Consider the following 18,343-nt stretch of genomic DNA (forward strand, 5'->3'; position numbering starts at 1 on the left):
TCATCCTCTGTCATTCCCTTCTCTTATTTGTCTATTATGTTTATCCTAATCATTTTTAAATGTACAGTTCAGTAACATTATGTATATTCACACTGTTGGGTAATCAATTTCCAGAAGTCATTTCATAATGCAAAGTGAAACTCTACAGCATTACACAGCAGTTCTCCATTCCCCCTCCCACTAACCACTGGCAACCACCATTTTACTTTCTGTCTCTACAATTTTGATGAGTCAGGGTATTTCACAAGTGGAATATAGTATTTTCTTTGTGTTTTGCTTATTTTATTTAGCATAATGTCCTCAAAGTTTATCGATTTTACAGCATGGGCAGGAACTTCCTTTCACAGTTTGATTAATATTCAATTGTGGTGATATCTATTTTCATTCATTTACTTGGCTGTGCTGGGTCTTAATTGTGGTACATGAGATCTTTCTAGCGGTGTCATTTGAGATCTAGTTCCTTGACCAGGATTGAACCTGGCCCCCTGCATTGGGAGCTCAAGTCAGCCACTGGACCACAAAAGAAGTCCCTCCACTGTGGTTTTGATTTGCATTTCCATAATTACTAATGTTGAGATCTTTTCACGTGCTTGTTAGCTTGTAAGGTTGTTATTTATATACCTTCTTTGGAGAAATGTCTATTCAAGTACCTGAGTCATTTTTTTAATCTAATTGTTTGCTTTTTTGTTGTTGAGTTGTAGGAATCCTTTATATACTCTGGATATTTAACTCCTTATTGGATATATGATTTGCAAATATTTTTACCCATTCCATAGGTGGCCTTTCCACTCTCTTGACTGTGTCCTTTGATGCATGATAATTTCTAACTTGATACAGTTCAATTTATCTATTAACTTTTGTGACCTGTGCTTTTAGTGTCATATCCAAGAAATCACTGACAAATCCAATGTCACAAAGTTTCCCTCTCTGCTTTCTTCTAAGTGTTTTAGTTCTTATGTTTATGCCTTTGATCCACTAAAGTTAATTTTTGTATGTTTGGGTGAGGTAAAGATCCAATGCTGTATTTTTGCTTCTGAATATAGTTTACCCAATACCCTTTCTTGAAAAGACTGTTATTTTCCCCACTGAATGGTCTTGGCACTCATCAAAAAACATTTGTCCAGGGATACCTTACTAAGATAGTGAAATAGGATTTTGAGTTCACCTCCTTTCACCTGCACATGAAAATCACAACTATTTACAGAGCAACTATAGGTGAGAATGACCTGAAGGCAAGCAGAAAAGATTTTTCAGTACTAAAGACATGAAGAAGGAACCATGAAATGGACAGAAGGAGCAGAGATGCAATGTAGTCAGGATCCACACACCTGGGCAGGCAACCCACAAAAAGGAGAATAATCACAACTGCTGAGTTTCTGCCTAAGGAGTAAAGGATGTGATCTCCACACTGGGCTCTCCAGGCCAAGGGTTCTGCAAAGGGAAAACACGCCCCAGAACATCTAGCCCTGAAGGCCAACTAGGGCTTGAGTACAGAAGAGATGGAGGTCCATAGGAAACAAACCTCTACTCTTTTCAAAAAAAAAAAAATATATATATATATGTATGTATGTATTTTATTTGGCTGCGTATTGGGTCTTAGTTGCAGCATGTGGGAGCTAGTTCCCTAACCAGGGATTGAATCCAAGCCTCATGCATTAGGAGCATGGAGTCTCAGCCACTGGATCACCAGGGAAGCCCCAAAACTCCACTCTTGACTGGCAACCTTTACAAGAGGCAGAACCTGACAGCCAATAATGTTAATGTAACAGTCAAAATATGGAAGCAACCTTAAGGTCCATAAACAGAACAGATAAAGAATATGTCACACACACACACACACACACACACACACACACACTTGAATACTACTCAGCCTTAAAAGAAAGAATGAAATCTTGCATTTGTGACTACATGGATGGACCTAGAGGGTATTATGCCAAGTAAGGTAAATCAGAATGATAAAGACAAATACATGTATGTGTAATCTAAAAAGCAAAACCGAAACAGATTCAAAAAAAACAGAGAACAGGCAGCTGCCAGAGGGGAAGGAGTAGGGGTGACAAGGGAAAAAAAAAGTTAACTATGTGAAGTAACAAATGCTAATAGCTTGATTGCGGTAATTCCAGTGTATATTTATATGAAACCACCACATTATATACCTTAAAAATATTAATTTTTGTCAATTATACCTTAATAATAAGCTGAAGTTTTTTTAAAAATTGATCACATATGTGTGCATTATTTCTGGGCTCTATGCTATTCCATTAGTCTATGCTTATCTTACGATCAAAACTATTATTAACCTTCTTATGGTATGCTTTATCATTAAAAGTATTAATTTTTAATAAAATCAGATACATCTCTTATTTTATAACAGCTTCTGAGTTTCTAATCTTAAGGTTTCCTTCACCCTAATTTATAGAGCTAAAACTATAGAATAGCCTTAAATTTTTTTTAAACAAGGCTTTAATCTATCAGGAGGTTATCTTAAGACAGGAACCCAGATTTATTTTCTTCCAGATGGGCAGACATTTATATCCGTGCCATTTACTACATAATCTAAATCACTGCAGATGGTGACTGCAGCCATGAAATTAAGACGGTTGCTCCTTGGAAGGAAACTTATGACCAACCTAGATAGCATATTAAAAAGCAGAGACATTACTTTGCCAACAAAGGTCCGTCTAGTCAAAGCTATGGTTTTTCCAGTGGTCATGTATGGATGTGACAGTTGGACTATAAAGAAAGATGAGCGCTGAAGAATTGATGCTTTTGTACTGAGGTGTTGGAGAAGACTTTTCAGAGTCCTCTGGATTGCAAGGAGAGCCAATCAGTCCATCCTAAAGATCAGTCCTGAGTGTTCACTGGAAGGACTGATATTGAAGCTGAAACTCCAATGCTTTGGCCACCTCATGAAGAGCTGACTCATTTGAAAAGACCCTGATGCTGGGAAAGATTGAAGGCGGGAGGAGAAGGAGAGGACAGAGGATGAGATGGTTGGATGGTTTGATGAGATGGTTGGACAGAGTATGATATGAGATGGATTACCGACTCTATGGACATGAGTTTGAGTAAACTCCAGGAGTTGGTGATGGACAGGGAAGCCTGGCACACTTCAGTCCACAGGGTCGCAAAGAGTCGGACACGACTGAGCAACTGAGCTGAACTGAACCCATTTCCTACTGAACTGTAACATTATCTTTCAGTTCAGTTCAGTTCAGTCGCTCAGTCGTGTCCGACTCTCTGCGAAATCTGCACATATTTCTATACATATTTTCTAACTGATCTGTCTATGCCCATACTATATTAATCTAATTTAGAGACTACAATATTCTATACAGAATAGCTGACACACTTCCTTCACTGTTCCATTTCAGCTTCCTTGGCTATTCTCTAAATATACTAGGAAATCTGATAATTTTACCTCTTATGTTCCAATATTAAAGTCAGTTATTTAATTTTACTGTTTTAATGCATCTATTAGAATCTCTAAAGGCAATTTGAATATAAAGGTGATGTGAGCATCTATGTCAGGGACCTTATATTAATGTTTTGCCATTCAGGGTATTTTCTATCAATTCTTTCAATTCTTAATTTGCTTACATTTTAAAAATTTGAAATGGTCTATTTAAAAACTGCAGTTTAGTTGATTTACAGTATCGTATTAGTTAGAAATGGTCTCAATGAACTCTATGAAATGCCTTTTCAGCAGCTACTGATGGCTTACTATATCCTTGGTTTAATTTGTTGATTCTATCTATTATGTTAACAAATTTAATACTAATGATCTTTGCACTGATGCAATATATCCTATTGAGTCAAAATATGTAATTAGTCAGTTACATCATATCTAAATTCTATTGGCTAATATTGTATTTAGAAATTTTGCATTTCTAGAAACAAGACTGATCCTTTTTGGTAGGTTTTTTTTTCCCCCCCTTTTCTGGCCAAGATGCAGGACCTGTGCGATCTTAGCTCCCAAACAGGAATTGAACCCATGCACCCTGTAGTGGAAGGACAGAATCCTAACCACTGGACTGCCAGGGAAGCAGTACTTTTATTCAGGATAAAAGTATGTGTGCTTCCCAGAATGCACTGAGTAGTTCTGCATCCTCAATAACATAGAATACAGTTTTATGATATGGTGTTTATAAATTAAATGAAAGTCAGCTGTGAAACCATCTGCTATGCTGCCTCGTTTAAGGACCAACTTTCAACGGCCTTTTCAATCCCTGATGGAGAATTGGTCAATTCAAGTTTTCCACTTCTTGCATCAATCCTACTAATTTATATTTTGCTATAAAATTATCCACTTATCTCAATTTTCAACTTTGGCATCATGGCATAACATGTAATATTCTGAAGGTTTGAATATGATTCCATTAATCCCTCCTATATCTGGGTATCTATGATGTTTCCTTTCTCATTCTTAATACTGCATATTTTTACTCTGATTTTTTTCCCCTTATATGAGGTTTATCTATTAATAATTCATCAGTCCTTGTAAAGAACCAGCTCTGGGATTTATCCTTCCAACTGTTTTTGTTTTGCTATTTGCAATTCCATTAATTACAGTTTTATCTTTAATCCCCATGTCCTAATTGGTTTCTGTTTTATTTTGTTAATCCCTAAGTATAGGTACTGAATTCCTTTAGCTTTATTTAGTTAATAATAAAAGTATTTAAACTATAGATTTTCCTCTAAATACCAATGTCTGCCAATAAGATAGAAATATTCTCCTCAGTGCTTTCTAGATAGTATGTAATCTCACTTTTTTCTTTAAATCTCACTTTTGATGGTAAAATGTTTTAAGTCCATCAATATAAGAATGAATACACACACGATTTAATATTACATAACAGTTTAACTTGTTATTATCCATCATGAACTGGATGGATAATTTATCAACATGCATAGATCTAAAGGAGCTTCCCTGGTGGCTCAGACAGTAAAAGTGTCTGCTTGCAATGCAGGAAATCCAGGTTTGATCCCTGGGTCAGGAAGATCCCCTGGAGAAGGAAATGGCAACCCACTTCAGCACTCTTGCCTGGAAAATTCCATGGATGGAGGAACCTCATAGGCTACAGTCCACAGGGTCCCAAAGAGTTGTACACAACTGAGTGATTTCACTTTCACTTTTCATAGATCTAAAGGACATAATGTTGAATGGAAAAAAAGGAAGATGCACAATGTTACATTCTCTATGATACTACTGAAGTAAATATTTAAAACATGAGAAAGAGATAAATTCGGAGTTTGGGATTAGCAGATACAAAGTACTATATGTAAAATAGATAAGCAAGGTCCTACTGTGTAGTACAGAGAACTATATTATCTTGTAATAAACTATCATGGAAAACAAGATGGAAAAGAATGCATATGTATAACAGAATCACTTTGCTGTACACCAGAAACTAATACAACATTGTAAATTAACTATACTTCAATTAAAAAAAAAGAAAAAGTTCAACTAAAAAAAAAACCAAAACATGTATAACAATAGTACATTGTACCTATCTGTATATACACATCCACTGTAAAAGCACAAAAATATAGCCTTGAAGGTTATGTACTCTGAATGTTGCCTCAGAGCAAAGAAGAAAAGGTGACTAGGGAAAGATTAGTTCTCTCTTGTCTTGCAATTAATGTTCTGGTATTTAAACAACTTAATGAGAACTAACACTTGCAAAAAAAATAAGCTATTTGTATCAAGGCTATTTAGTATTCTCTATAATTAAAGACAACACTATCAAAATAGAAGGCCCTTAATATTGTAGTTATTTAGCTTTACTTAGTTAATTCACTATGGTTACAAAGTCATTCTTTTTCCTTCTGTTGATAAAGAACATTGAGAGTAAGGCATTCAGATAAAGGAAGGTAAGACAACAGGAGTCATCAGCTACTTCAATTTCCTCTAAAAGTGTACACCAAAAGAAAGAAGGCATGCATGCTTTCATTCTGGTCTGAAAGTTTGTTCAAGGGAGACAGGAACTAGACATTAGAAAAGACAAGCAATGTGAAAGCAGTAAAAACAATAACTACAGGAAATAGCTATTTGTTCAGTCCACAGATGAGTTCGAACCCACAAAACTCTGAGACTCCTTTAGAAGCTTGTGGATCAAAGCATGGGAATCACTACAGAGCAAAAAAAAAAAAATCAAACTTTGCATGGAAATTAAAGCTTTCCATAATTTGACCTCAATCTGCAATCTTTATCAGGCAACTTTCCCCTCTTTCTACCACACCTAGACAATCTGAAATCTCCTCAGTCATAAAGATGGCAACAACAACAACTGAAAAATCTTCTAGACTGAAACGACAGCATTCATTCTGTGTGATGTACGGCTGTGGCAAGGACTCAACTGCTCATCCACACATTTAAAACTGCTTCTGAAGATTCGACTTTTAAGGCGGTGGGGGATATTTTAGCAGTACCATCTCCAAGTTTCAGGCCCCAAATTCTAACCTGGTCATCCTACTAACAGAACAGTAGATATTCAAATTTTAATACTGGAAAAGCATAGGGACCAGTGTTATCAATATTTGTTATACATCAAACGTATTAATAGTTGATAATCTACGGAGAATATTTTAATATTGAAAAACTGCCTGTAATCCATTATCTAGCCTATTCCAAGATCATGGCATCTGGTCCCATCACTTCACAGCAAATAGATGCGGCAAACTTTATTTTTGGGGTTCCAAAATCACTGTGGACAGTGACTGCAGACACGAAATTAAAAGACACTCCTTGGAAGAAAAGGTATGACAAACATAGTGTGTGTGCACTTAATCACTCAGTCGTGTCCAACTCTTTGTGACCTCATGGACTACAGCCAACCAGGCTCCTCTGTCCACGGGGATTCTCCAGGCAAGAATACTAGAGCAGGCTGCCATGCTCTCCTCCAGGGAATCTTTCCAACCAAGGGATTGAACCCAGGTCTCCCGCATTGCAGGTGAATTCTATATCATGTGAGTCACCAGGGAGGGAAGTCATGACAAACCTAGACAGCACATTAAAGGGCAGAGACATCCTTTTGCTGACTAAGATCCATACAGTCAAAGCCATTGTTTTTCTAGTCGCCGTGTAAGCGTAAGAGTTGGACCATAAAGAAGGCTGGGCACCAAAGAATTGATGCTTTCAAACTGTAATGTTGGAGAATACTCTTGAGAGTCCCTTGGATAGCAAGATCAATCCAGTCAATCCTAAAGGAATCAACCCTGAATATTCATTGGAAAAACTGATACTGAAGCTGAAGCTCTGATACTTTGGCCACCTGATGCAAAGACCCAACTCTGGGAAAGACCCCAAGGCTGGGAAAGATTGAGGGCAGGAGGAGAAGAGGCGACAGAGGATGAGATGGTTGGATGGCATCACCAACTCAATGGATATGAGTTTGAGCAAACTACCAGAGATAGTGAAGGACAGGGAAGCCTGGTGTGCTGTAGTCCATGGGGTTACAAAGAATGGGACACAACTTAGCTACTGAATATCAAGTCTATTCTAAAACATAAAGCTATTTATAAAGAATCAGAGTCAAGAAACTGTGAGGAAAAAAATTTATGTCAGGAGAACTAGCTGGTAATTTATTAGCTACACAGAAGATTAATATGAATCCAGAATAAAGTCTGTAACAGCAGATGGCAGAACTCTTAAATATTTTTAACAAAAATATGAATAAAGACACAGAAGGCAGGCTAGTGAAATCTAATTATAAAAATAATTTTACCAAAAAAAGTTTATTTAGGAAAGTGAGCTAAAATTAACAAGGATGAATGTAATATTCTATATTGGGATTCAAAGAGTCTACAGTCTAAAGTAAGGCCAGAAAAGGGTTTCAAGTATTTAGATTCTAGATGCTACAGAAGATGAATGAAACAACAGTACAGTTCTTGCTCAATTTATCAACAGAGCAACAGGTTTCAGAACAAAAAGAGTAGCTGGTTTTACTGTACTTATAAACTAAGTAGATTATATCTCCAATGTATTATTTACAAAGAATACTAAAAGCTACAGAATACAAATGCCTTCCACAGTCTTAAATAATATGAAAATTGTATCATAATAAGACAACACTATGGCTAAAAGTAAAGTTGCCAAAGCAAGCCTAATTAAAGCCCTGGTTCAAATCCAAGCTCCACGATGTCCTAGGTTTGGGACAAGTGTTAAGTCACTTCTCTGTTCCTCAGTTCCCTTAACCATAAAACTGACATAATAACAAAAGTCTACCTTGTGAAGTTGTGGGTATAACACATATGTTAACATATATTGATATAAATTACTTGGAACAGAGTGACAGTAAGCACTCAATAAATGCTAGCTATTTATCAGGAAAAATCACAAGTATGAATAGTTAGACAGCAGAAGGCAAAAGCTGGAGGACTAGAGGGGAGTTCCTGGAGGTCCAGTGATTAGCACTCAGCACTTTTATTGCCTAGGCCTTGGTTCAATCCCTGGCTGGGGATCAAAGATCCTGCAAGCCTCACCATATGTCACCACTCCCCAACCAAAAAAGCTCTGGAAAGTAGGATATTCCCCATCACTGTTACACACAGAGGCTGGAAGCCCAACCGTTAGGTGTTTCAAAGGACAGCATTTTGGCCCAAAATCAGTTCTAATATTCTCTGACTACAGAAAAATTGATTTGTCTGTCAGTTTCAGCCTACACAACTGTTCCATTACTACAACTAATCTGAATAGTTCAACTGTACTATTTTAAATATTAGGTTTAAAAATTATTTCAACGCAATAAGCTTATAGCTAATTTTTCCATATTTACAACAGAAGAAACTTGCTACCCAACAAAAGCAAGCCAAAAATATTGACAATGGAAGTATCAGTGAAAAGAGTACAATAATAAGCAGAAAGATTTGGATTTCTTCTAAGTGTCTGTGGATACTTTTAATTTATAAAATCTGCTGTTGAGGACTAACTTTTAAGAACTGTTTCTTGTCTTTTAAACAAATATTCTAGCAAACACAAACTCTTTAAAATCTTCGCACAGATCTCACAGTGTTATAACGCTTTCCTTAATCATTCTTAATTTTCCTTCAAACTGTAAAACAGAAAAAGAAATTTAGTATTAATCTAATTTTCCTCTTCCTAAAAACATCGGGCTTCCCAGATGGTGTGAGTGGTAAAGAATCCACCTGCCAAAGCAGGAGATGCAAGAGACACCAGTTCTATCCCTGGGTCAGGAAGATTCCCTGGAGAAAGACATGGCAATCCACTCCTGTGGGTTCCTGCCTGGAAAATTCCACAGACAGAGGAGCCTGGTAGGCTACAGTCCTTGGGGTCGCAAAGAGCTGGACATGACTGAGCACACACACATGCACACACACATACATCTGTCCCTTTGATCCTTAACGGTCTAATTAATGACAGGCTTATTAAGTCTACTAAGAGAACTGTATGAACTGTATGATCCAACATCCGCTGGATTATCGAAAAAGCAAGAGAGTTCCAGAGAAACATCTATTTCTGCTTTATTGACACCTTTGACTGTGTGGATCACAATAAACTGTGGAAAATTCTGAAAAGATGGGAATACCAGACCACCTGACCTGCCTCTTGAGAAACCCGTATACAGGTCAGGAAGCAACAGTTAGAACTGGACATGGAACAACAGACTGGTTCCAAATATGAAAAGGAATACGTCAAGGCTGTATACTGTCACCCTGCTTATTTAATTTATACGCAAAGTTCATCGTGAGAAACGCTGGGCTGAAAGAAGCACAAGCTGGAATCAAGATTGCTGGGAGAAATATCAATAACCTCAGATATGCAGATGACACCACCCTTATGGAAGAAAGTGAAAAAGCACTAAAGATCCCCTTGATGAAAGTGAAAGAGGAGAGTGAAAAAGTTGGCTTAAAGTTCAACATTCAGAAAACAAAGATCATGGCATCTGGTCCCATCACTTCATGGCAAATAAATGGGGAAACAGTGGCTGACTGTATTTGGGGGGGCTCCAAAATCACTGCAGATGGTGACTGCAGCCATGAAATTAAAAGACACTCCTTGGAAGGAAAGTTATGACCAACCTAGACAGCATATTAAAAAGCAGAGACATTACTTTGTCAACAAAGGTCCACCTAGTCAAGGCTATGGTTTTTCCAGTAGTCATGTATGGATGTGACAGTTGGACTATAAAGAAAGATGAGCTCTGAAGAATTGATGCTTTTGAACTGTGGTGTTGGAGAAGACTCTTGAGAGTCCCTTGGACTGCAAGGAGATCCAACCAGTCCTTCCTAAAGGAGATCATTCCTGGGTGTTCACTGGAAGGACTGATGCTAAAGCTGAAACTCCAATACTTTGGCCACCTGATGCGATGAGCTGACTCATTTGAAAAGACCTTAATGCTGGGAAAGATCGAGGGGAGGAGGAAAAAGGGATGACAGAGGATGAGATGGTTGGATGGCATCACCAACTCAACGGACATGAGTTTGGGTAAACTTCAGGAGTTGGTGATGGACAGTGAGGTCTGGCGTGCTGCGGTTCATGGGGTCGCAAAAGAGTCAGACACAACCGAGCAACTGAACTATCTAACAGAACTATATAATCTCCTGATTTCTCCACTTGCAATCTATTTGTTCTAGAACCTTATCTTACTTAACACTGCCACAGTAAATCAGCCAAACTGCATAGCTCTAATCTAGCAATCTAGCTTTAAATAAAATTCCTTAGTTGAGATGTGTAAACATTAATCAGCATTTGCCATAAAAAAAAAAAAAAAAAAACGTCCAATAATGGCCAAGTATAGTCAACTGTATGCAGGTCAGGAAGCAACAGTTAGAACTGGACATGGAACAACAGACTGGTTCCAAATAGGAAAAGGTGTACGTCAAGGTTGTATATTGTCACCTTGCTTATTTAACTTATATGCAGAGTACATCATGAGGAACGCTGGGCTGGAAGAAGCACAAGCTGGAATCAAGATTGCTGGGAGACATATCAATAACCTCAGATATGCAGATGACACTACCCTTATGGCAGAAAGTGAAGAGGAACTCAAAAGCCTCTCGATGAAAGTGAAAGAGGAGAGTGAAAAGGTTGGCTTGAAGCTCAACATTCAGAAAACAAAGATCATGGCATCTGGTCCCATCACTTCATGGGAAATAGATGGAAAAACAGTGGAAACAGTGTCAGACTTTATTTTTTTGGGCTCCAAAATCACTGCAGATGCTGATTGCAGCCATGAAATTAAAAGACACTTGCTCCTTGGAAGGAAAGTTATGACCAACCGTGATAGTATATTAAAAAGCAGAGACATTACTTTGCCAACCAAGGTCCGTCTAGTCAAGGCTATGGTTTTTCCCGTGGTCATGTATGGATGTGAGAGTTGGACTGTGAAGAAAGCTGATCGCCGAAGAATCGATGCTTTTGAACTGTGGTGTTGGAGAAGACTCTTGAGAGTCCCTTATACTGCAAGGAGATCCAACCAGTCCATTCTAAAGGAGATCAATCCTGGATGTTCATTGGAGGGACTGATGCTAAAGCTGAAACTGCAATACTTTGGCCACCTCGTGCGACGAGTTGACTCACTGGAAAAGACTCTGATGCTGGGAAAGGTTGGGGGCGGGAGGAGAAGGGGACGACCAAGAATGAGATGGCTGGATGGCATCACTGACTCTGTGGACATGAGTTTGAGTGAACTCCGGGAGTTGGTGATGGACAGGGAGGCCTGGCGTGCTGTGATTCATGGGGTCGCGGAGAGTCGGACACGACTGAGCGACTGAACTGAACTGAACTGAACTGATAGTCAACTGTAGCCTTTCCAGTAGAAATAATTGTGACAAACACTAGGGGGAGGAGGAAGAGAAGCAGGAGGAGGAAGAGAGAGGAAGAGAAAGGGAGAACAAAAATGAATGAGCGTAAGAGCTCTAACAGAAGCAAAAACCAGCTGACGGTAATTTTCACCTTAAGTCACTTCCGAGCAAGATGGAAAGGTAGTTAAATTAATAGACTATCAACATTATGGAATATTAACAGAATATAACATTAAAACTACTTTTAGAACATGTAGAATCATAGAAAAACACAGGCAACCGCCATATTAGAATGAGAACCATTCTAGGAAATCTTGTAGATTTTTAGACGTTATTAGAATACTATTAATTATTTAAAAAAAGAATCAAAATTTATTCATCTAAATAATGCCTCTGCTAAAAATATTAGCAATCCTTCCTTCAGGATTTTACAGGTAAAAACTGCACGAAACTATTACTTCATGTCACATTTAGTCCCATATTTTCACCATATTGACATATTTCAGGAGTGCACTAGTACCAGGAACTTAGAGGTTAATTTAACAAAGGCCTAATCAAGTATAGGTCAGGCACTATGTATCTAGGGCGGGTGGTGGCACTGTTCAATTCTCCACCCTACTTGCCCTTTTGAATGACTAGTTATCTACACTGTACTTTATCAACACTCTCCAACACCCTGTAATTCTTTTATGCTCCTGAAATAACTAATTTGAATGTCAGTGGCCTGTCAATCCTCCTCAATCACAAGTTATCTAACTCTTAAACCTCAGTGCCTTTTCATGTTACATATTCTATCAGTTACCAAATTCTACCACTTAACTTCTCTGATCAATCACTTCTCAACTAACATTTCTTCTAGGTCTCCACCTAAATTGAGGCTTTCATTTCACATCTGGATTATTTAATGAGAATGCCTGTTGACAGACACTGTTGACATCTGGCCCCCATCCCGTCAGCTCACCTTGAGCTGGCACAGAGTATTCTGTTAGCTTCCCAACTTCAACACTTCTCTGCTTCTAAGTTCTCCAGCCAGACAGGAGCTTGCCCAGCCCTAGCGAAGGCAACTGAAGAACAATCTCAATCAGTGAGGCCTCGGAATAGGTAGAAAAACTCCCCAGCTACCTTTCATTTGCTAGGACAATTCTGAGGCAGTTCTACAAAAATTTCCACAGGATTAAACCCCCAGTTGCCCATCACTGGCTTTTTCCCCTTTCCTGACTCTTTACCCTTGCACTTCCTGGCATCTCACCTGCATTCACGTTATATCCAGGTCTGCTTTCAAGATAGCACTTCAGAGGAACTGTAAGAGTCACAAAAGTGACACTATCAAGATCTTGCTTAGCCTAAAGTTGCCCAAGTGTTCTCTTGGTCTCAATCCTCTCCCAAACCACAGCTCATTCTGCATTCATGTGGATCACATACTGTGTGTGTGTGTTAAGTCGCTTCAGTCCGACTCTTTGTGACCCTATGGACTGTAGCCCACCAGGTTTCTCTGACCATGGGATTTTCCAGGCAAGAATACTGGAGTTGGTTGCTGTGCCCTCCTCCAGGGATCGAACCTTCATCTCTTATGTCTCCTGCATTGGCAGGGTTTTATTTTGCCACTAGCACCACCCGGGAAGCCTGAAACACACACTTCTTCTAACAAAACATCTTCAATTAAGGCTTTCGAAATTTGTCTTTTTCATCTCTATTAGCTTATATAAACCATAACGTATTATCAGCCAAATTGCTCTACTGATCCTTTCTCAAATATGAGTTGTACCTTCCCAGGAACACAATAATCTGTTCATTAGAAATGTCCTCCTGTTGAAAATCCTGCAAAGCTCACACATGTCAAATATCATCTCTATCAAGATTCAATCACAAGTAATGTCTTCCTCACCTAAATTCCTGATTATAATACCATAGCATGATTATATGATTATAATACCATAAATACCTGATTATAATACCATATACAACCTTACCATAGTTGTATAAAAAATTACCCAAGCCTGACTACAAACCTGACTCTAAGAGCTGAAACCATGTTTCACTCTTTTTATTTTCCAGAGGGCTTTCCCTGACAGACCCACAGAAACTGACCTACTTGGCATTCTAAAGTAATTTTTGAAAAGAACAGTTATTTTGACATATGCATTGTCTCTTAAGTATTAGTTCTCCTGATACACACACGCTCACACACGCACACTATATTGTACAAAATTCATGTTTTTTATAGACAAACCAACTGTACTCATCTCACTCTCTTTGAAACTACTTATCAAAATCCTCTTGAAATTTCATGCAGACTTGAAAAGTTTAAAAACTACACAAGGGACTTTGCTGTGGTCCAGTGGTTAAGACTCCGAGTTCCTAATGAAGGGGGCCTGAGTCTTATCCCTGGCCAGGCAACTAGATGCCACATGCCACAATTAAGACCCAGCGCAGACAAATTAAAAAAAAAAAGTCAAACAAAAAAATCTACACTAAAAAAAGCTGTTATTTATTCCTTTATTTTTTTAGAAATGACTACATTTCACATTTCTCACCAAAAATCTTTCACCATTTATGCTCTTCATTCCCTTCAAGAGTTCACAGTCTGTCACATGTTACAGTTCACTGTGCTCCAAAATCTAGCTGAATTCCAATTTATATCAAAGGTTATTTCAGCAAGATTATTTCAGGCTTTAGAGAAATTCTAATCCTTACGCAATCTCAAAATGTCTCTGTTGTGGGAAAAGGCTTTACTTCTTGGCATTCCTAACTCAGAGAACAGGCATGAGGATCAAATAAGATTGTATATTTGAAAAGTCACTGAAAACTATAACAGCAATGCATAAATGTTAAAATTATCTCCTTAACGTTGCATTTCAAACAATTAAAATAATTTATCTACTACAATCTAATGCCATTAAATGCATTTATGTTTTTGGTTACAAATAGGTTACAAAGAATCACAAAAGACAAAAAAGTGAAAGCTGGCTCTAAACCAGATCAAAAATAAGAAGCAATCTTAAGCAGAGTATCTCTCTTGCATATGGCAAGAGGTCAAACAATTTATTTCTGGAATATTTCTTGTACTGTCCATTTTTTTCAATCCTGCCAAAGTAAAATAACATAAAGCCCCTAGTGTAGTACAATTTATTCCTATTACTTTTTCTTAAGATTAGCATTGTCTTTCAATAAGATTCCCATTTCCCCCATGTTTATATTAACAGCATGAATTCACTAACAATATTCATATTATGTTCAGATCAAATAGCTTATTATTTGCTTTGGTGAGACCTTTCCAGATGATACATTTGCTTCAACCAGAAACGAACTAGGACAGCCTCATTATATTTTGAAACAGATTTTCCTTAAAAGAAAAATAATCTAATCAAACTAAAAAATTCTACAATTCTATACATCTAGTAAGCAAGAAGTCTAGAGATCCTTGTGGTAAAATTCAGCGTCAGTTTGGAGCCTACGCGCCTGCCGGTGTTGTCACCACTGTCCCAATTTTCCTGGCCTTATATTGATTGTATGAAAATGTAAACCCTAAAAATACTTGGGTGTAAAGCACCAGAGTCATCCAACAATCATTCAAAAGAAGAGCATTTTACAGTAGGTAAATATGTAAGAGTAAAGGTCTGGGAAACCACACACCATGGAAACTGACTCAAACAAAAGCTGCGGATGGACAAACCGCAAGGGCTACCGTAACCTCTGAAAACAGTCGGGATTAAATAGTCATCGAAGAAAAATTCCAGGGACGCCGCCGCCTAGGTTTTCCCGCTGACAACAAAGAATAACGGGGCCCCTGGGGCTGCACGAATGGGTCCGATCACCCCAACTGCGCCGCAAAGCGAAACCAGAACCCCGGAGCCAGAGCGCTGCGGGGCTGCCAGTCTCAGGCGCCCACCGTGCGGGGCTGGCAAGCTGGAATGCGGACCAAGGAAGGCGCGGAGACCTTCCCAGGGACTCGCCTCACCCCTCCTGCCTCCCAGGGAAGCGCCCCCTGGGAACCCTGCCTCAAATCTACGACTGACTCGCGTCCTCCGCCGACCCCTACCGGGGCGGCCACCAATCATCAGCGCAGAGCACTGGAGGGGCCTAGGCCTTCCACCCACCCGCGCGCTCACCACCATCCAGAATCAAGAAAAAGAGGCCGCGACGGCAGCCACAGCCCCGGTGCGCGGCAGCGAGGTCGGCCCCTGGCTGCAGCCGGGCGCCCTTCGGCTCCGCGCCCCTCCCAGCAGCGTCGCGCTCACCTCCAAGGCCTTCCCCACGGGCGCCGCCAGCGCGGCCAACGGTGGCCTGTGGCCGCACCTTCACCAACTCCTCTTCTCCTCTCCTGACCTAGGAGACGGGAGGCGTCGCGTCCCGGGCGCCGGAAAACAGCTCCGCAGCTTAGCCCGCGGGCTCCCCGCCCGCCGCACCGGCCACTTCCCGCAGCGGCTGCTGCTCCTTCCGGTGTCTCCGCCGTCGCCGCAGGCGTCTGGGGAGTTGCGGGAGGGCGGGGCTGCGCGGAGAGCCCGCCCCGCCTCTGGGGCGTGGCCACGGCGGCTGGGTCCAGGTGCGGGGACCCAGGCTGCTGTCCCCGCAGACTTCCCAAGGAGCTAGCGGCTCGGGGAGCGTGTACCTGTAGAGCAGTTTCAGATTTGGGACACTTTTCGTTTCTACACGAGTTCTCGCCCTCTTGTACAGTCACACTACGACCATTAACAGGTCTGTCTCGAAGCATTACAGAATTTGCGTTTAGGGTGCCCACTATACGGGCAAAGAAATAATAGTTTACTTAATTCAACACTTTTTCCTTCTTCTCTTTCTTCTCCCAACATAGGACCTAGACTCTCTGACAGTCGTTGTGTTTCTTTTTCCACATCTACAAAGCAGAAATTCATCTCTCCCATTTTCCCTTAGGCCAAAATCAAGACCAGATCAAATATTTATTGAAACCTTAGTATCTGCTTAGTGACTAGAGCATTTAAAGAGATCTGCCTTCTATTAATAATTTATGGACCTGTTAAAATCCATTCAGTTGATTAATATGCAAACAATAGAACAGTTAATATTAATTATTCCATATGTCAATTTCTACCTGTCACTTTATCTCTAACTTTTTGGTCTCCAAAATGGGAGCTTGTACTCAAGTGTTATGTAAGATGATTAATCTCTCTCAGAAACAAATAGAGAATATGGGAGCTTCTAATTCTATTCATATGGAAAAATGAAAGAAATGAATTTTTGCCATCATCCTATATAGGGATTGACACCAAGTCTTCAGTTTGCACCACAACCTTTCCTGGGTTAACTGACGATCAGCATATTTCAAAATATTGCAGTTTACATGCTGGAAGATGTCAGCAATGTGTTTAATTTTTATTTCATGAAACCACTGGTTCCCTGATACCTTGTAGCAAAGTACTATCTGACAAAAGGAGAGTTTTATAGGTTTATTTGAAAAAAGACAAGTGTTTTACATTTTAGAATTTTATGAACCTTTCTGGTGTAAGTGGCTGCTGTTAGCAATGCTAACAACAAAACAACTTTTTAATGTATACATTTCCCTATGGCCCTAGAGTAAAAGCTGTGTTTCAAAAATGACTGAGAACTGCTTTTTGAAAGAAACTTGTGCAATGAAGCGAGCATTTTGAAAAAAGAGGTTTGAAACTGTTTCCATTATTAAGTAATACTGCTGGCAAAAATTGTCACCTATAAAAAAGTCATCTCTGCATCAAAAGACACTATAAAGAGATGAAAAAGTTAAGCCAGCAAATAGAAGGTATTTGAAATATGTATCAATGTAACTAATAAAGAGCTCATATATAAATGTGTATGTACATATATATATTTCCATGAATCATTAAGACACTAAATAGACAAAAGACAAAAGTCATTGCTCCAAAAATTCCTGCGCTGAAAATGTACCAGTCATGTTATGTTATTACAGAGTTCGAGCAAATTTATCTCAGACCCAAAGTCTTCCCACCAACCTGCTTAATAACCAACATCCTCTTTTCCTCTTCGACTTATCTGTCCTTCAGGAATTTTAGGACAAAGGGAAAACAGATGATGTGACTTTTCAAGGCAGGTGTGACTCATTGCCTAGATGACAACAGGCAACTGCCTTTAATTTGGACACCAGGTCAAGTCCTTGCTATGGATCAGTCCTTAAAAATGAAGCATATTCACAATAACAATGCAGTAGCTCTCCCACTTTTAACTTTCATGGATTCCCACCCTTCTTGCCAACCGCTGGTTTACATTTATGCTTTTATCCCTATATATCTAGAATCCTTAATTCCTTCAGTTCAGTTCAGTTCAGTCGCTCAGTCGTGTCCGACTCTTTGCGACCCCATGAATCACAGCACGCCAAGCCTCCCTTAATTCCTTACTTTCCTTCAAACAATACCTCAACAATAGGCTATAAGGAAGGATGCTGTCACTGGGAAATCTATCAACTCCCTCTCAGACAGGGAAGATTATATATTCCCTAGAGTGGACACCCAGCTGAATCACATTAATTCTGGCACCGAACTCTGGAAGTGCCACTTGTGTCCAGCCTGATGTGAACTGTACACCCTGAAGTCGTGCATCAGGCCAG

General features: G+C 39.4%; 1 protein-coding gene across 2 annotated transcripts in view; it reads right to left on the bottom strand.

Moving 5' to 3' along the window:
- Positions 1 to 16,214, bottom strand: part of USP33 (ubiquitin specific peptidase 33) — a 53,274-nt gene extending 37,060 nt beyond the window's left edge. For both annotated transcript variants that reach the window (XM_055402122.2, XM_055402121.2), the window contains exon 1: positions 16,008 to 16,214. The gene's annotated coding sequence lies outside the window, so the exon portion shown is untranslated. The remainder of the gene's footprint in view (positions 1 to 16,007) is intronic.
- Between the last annotated feature and the right edge of the window lie 2,129 nt (positions 16,215 to 18,343).

This window comes from Moschus berezovskii, chromosome 4 (genome assembly GCF_049115385.1).
Source record: "Moschus berezovskii isolate FMDL1 chromosome 4, NW_MosBer_1.0, whole genome shotgun sequence".
Classification (NCBI taxonomy): domain Eukaryota; kingdom Metazoa; phylum Chordata; class Mammalia; order Artiodactyla; family Moschidae; genus Moschus; species Moschus berezovskii.